This window comes from Lutra lutra, chromosome 11 (assembly GCF_902655055.1).
Source record: "Lutra lutra chromosome 11, mLutLut1.2, whole genome shotgun sequence".
Classification (NCBI taxonomy): Eukaryota; Metazoa; Chordata; class Mammalia; order Carnivora; family Mustelidae; genus Lutra; species Lutra lutra.
Window position 1 is genome coordinate 9,225,127 of NC_062288.1, and position 3,796 is coordinate 9,228,922.

Consider the following 3,796-nt stretch of genomic DNA (forward strand, 5'->3'; position numbering starts at 1 on the left):
TGGAAAATCAACAGACCAAAAATAACCAACAGAATATTGAAGAAGAACACAGTTGTAGGACTGACAATGCACAATTTTAATACTTATTTTAAGCTACAGTAATCAAGATTGTGCGGTATTGGCAACAGACAAATAGATCAATGGAACAGAATAGAAAGCCCATAAATAGACCCACATAAATAGTCAACTAATCTCTGACAAAGGAGCAAAGACAACACAATGGAGCAGAGAGGTTTTTTTTTGTTTTGTTTCGTTTTGTTTTTAACAAATGGTGCTGGATCAATTAAACATGCACATAAAACAAACAGAAAACAGACTTTATGTAACCTGAAAGATTAACTCAAAGTGGACCACAGACCTAAATTTAAAATATAAAACTCCTAGAAGATAACATAGAAGAAAATCTAGATGACCTTTCATCTGGCAATGACACCCCCCCCCCCAGTAGAGAGTGCTTCTATGTGAAAAAGTTTAGAAGGTGGAAAGAGCTCTTGGAGTTGTATTCTGAAGATTTGTTCAGGAAGGTCAGTGTTAGCAGGCTTCATCATCTGGGGGACTCAACAGCAGGTAAGTAAAGAAGGACTGGAGACAGCAGCTTCTTCTGGAGGAGAGAAAGCCTAGTGCAGACTGGTGTAGAATGCACCAGCAGCTCTCTTAAGTCAAAATTTCTTTGGGATCCAGCTTTACCAATAAACTTGTTGCCTCTGACTATATATAGGGCCTTCTCATCTGTGCTTTGAACATCACAGAAAACAAACAATTTCCTTCCTTCAACTTTATCAAGTTGGCTGTTTATCACAAAAACAGAACAAAGGGGGACTGACAGTTTAAAATTAGTGCTGAGATTGTCAGTCTTGACAGTTCCTCAACTGTAATCGCAGACATACCAACAGTAGCATCAATCATGGTTGCAATGGCACCTCCATGAAGGAAGCCAGCTGCTCCTTGCAGATAAGGACCTCCTTGAAATATGTAAACTATCCTTTCTTCAACATTATTATGGAATATCACATATTCAAGGCCCAGGCCTTCCTTAAAGCTTCTAGGGAAGAGCTGGGGCTATGACACTTGTTATTTTACAGGTTTTATGTCACAAAAAAGATTTTGAAGTCTTGACTACTTCAAGTTGATTTACATTTGTATGAAGGCAAACATTTCTAGGAGTCATCTTCATATTTCTTCGTGAACTGGTCAAAGAGGAGTCTCATGTCCTTGTTCAAGCTGGGCATGAGAGAGAATGGTTCCTATTAATGATCTCAGAAGAACACTACCTCTGCACAGCTGCATGGTCCCTCACCAGTGGGGGAACACCTCCTTGTGGAGGATCACTCCTCCTCACCCCCCAGGCAGATGCAGTTACAAGGAACAGCTCCACAGCTTGGCTCAGGGTGCCCAGGCTCTATCAAGATGGCTGCCTGGTCACCTGCCCACCCACTTGCTCCTGCCCATTCATGGAGGGGTATGTGACACCCAGCAATGACTTTTTAGATAAAACACCAAAGGCCACAATCTATGTAAGAAATATTTGATAAACTGGACATCATTAAAATTAAAACTTTCTGTTCTTTGACACTGTCAAGAAAAATAAACAGACAAGCCATAGGCTGGAAGAAAATACTTGCAAAGACATATGTGATAAAGAACTATTATCAAAAATATGAAAAAAAAATTCTTAAAATTAAACAATAAGAAAACAGTCTCATTAAAAAATGAGATAAAGTCATTAACAGACATCTCATCACAGAATATATACACATGGCAAATAAGTAGATGAAAAGGTACTCCATGTCATGTCATCAGGAAAATGCAAATTAGAACAATGAGATACTGCAGCACACCTACTAGAATAGCCAAAATGTCAATTAATTAACTAATTAATTAATAATATCAAATATTGGTGATGATATGGAGCAAGAAGAACTTTCATTCATTATGAGTATGAATGCAAAGTAACAGCCAATTTGAAAGATTGTATGGTAGTTTCTTACAAAACTAAACATAGTCTTACCATACTATCAGCAAAAGTACTCTCTGGTATTTACCCAAAGATGCTGAAAATATTTATCTACACAAATACCTGTACATGGATGTTTATAACAGCTTTACTCATAATTGACAAAACTTGGAGGAAACCAAGATATGCTCCAGTAGGTGAATAGATAAACTGTGATATAGCTAGACAATGGAATGTTATTCAGCACCTAAAGAAATGAACTCTCAAGCCATGAATAGACATGGAGGAAATTCAAATACATAGTTTCATGTAAAAGAAGCCAGTATGGGAAGGCCATACATTGTACGATTTCAACTCTATGATTTTCTAGAAAAGGAAAAACTATGAAGGTAGTAAAAACATCAGGGGCTGCCCGGGATTGGTGGGAGAAAGAAATGAACAGGCAGGGCACGGAGGATTTTTAGGGTACTGGAAATACTCTTTAGGATACCATAACGGTGTATATATGTCATTATACACTGGTCAAAACCCCCAGAATGTACAAGAGTGAACCCTAATGTAAACTATGGACTTTGGGTGATAATGACGTATTAATGTAGGTTAATCAATTGCAACAAATATACCCCTCTGCTGGGGTGGGGTTTTGATAATGGAGGAGAGGGCATAAGGGATCTCTCTGAACCTTCTTCTCAATTTTGTTATGAACCTGAAAATAATAAAGTCTTTTAAAAAACAAAAACAATAAACAAAAAAGTAGTATTTTAGTCTTCAGAGTTTGACCAAATTCTCTAAGTTTTCACAAAATCTTTTCATTAACCTTGTTTTCTCAATAACCTATGATATTTTTAAATTTCCTCTTTGGCTCCAGAGCTACTTAGGAATTTTTGTTTCTTTTGCACTCAAAATAGGAATCAGTGAATAAGTCACCTCTTTTTCTAATTTTAAACCTATTTTCAGCTCATCTATATTTACATTTACCGCTATATGCACCATGAAAAAGAAGCCCCAAGTCATTAAAGTCCCTATTTATCCATCCTCCGGAAGAGACACAAGAAATCCTACCTCAGCAACCTTCATAGCCGTTTCCTATCTTTTAATGCTGATGAGATCCTGGCTGAAATTCCCCAGAGCTGGCAATATAACCAATAACATTAATATGAGAATTTTTAGTAATACATGCCTCCATTCCACAATATTAGTTTTATGCTATTTTTTCCTCTATCTTACATTCTGACGGTTCAAATTGAGAAGAGAAATGAAAACACTTCAGACGACTTATTTATATCCATTTTATTAAATTCAAACTCAATCCATGAAGGCTGTAAGAGACTGTGTATCAGAGGTGGAAGCTACTTGGGGCAAATTTCTGCATTTTGTCCCACTTCACGTTGTTAAATTCAGTAAAAATGCTTTGAGGAAACAGGCAGGAACATTGAATGAATTTAAATCTATTTCAGCTGCTGACTTAATCTGATAAATGTGCACCCCTCTTTAGAGAGTGAACTAAAAGTTAAAATTTAAAATAGGCTCTATTTTACCTCACTCTATGTGAAGAAAAGGGATATTGCCAAAGGAAAATGTCAGCAGTGATGTCAGTCTTTCCAGCCTTCAGGGCCCGTGGTTTTATGTCAGTCCTTTGGCGCACGAGCACCTCAGCAGCCAAAATGAGCAGATAAGAAGAAAATGAAGTGAGAAGTGAACTGGATAGGGGTTTAGAAGAAACAGGGAGGTCTTCCCTCTGGTCCGTGTTTACTTGAAAACACCAGTTCTCAAAGGGTGTCCCCTGAACCAAGAGTATCAGTCTCTCTTGTGTGCTTGTTAGAAATGCAAATTCATGGGCAC

The 3,796-nt window shown here is 37.5% G+C and overlaps 1 pseudogene; it reads right to left on the reverse strand.

Moving 5' to 3' along the window:
- Positions 1 to 654: 654 nt before the first annotated feature.
- On the reverse strand, positions 655 to 3,031 carry LOC125081297 (acyl-coenzyme A thioesterase THEM4-like; annotated as a pseudogene).
- Between the last annotated feature and the right edge of the window lie 765 nt (positions 3,032 to 3,796).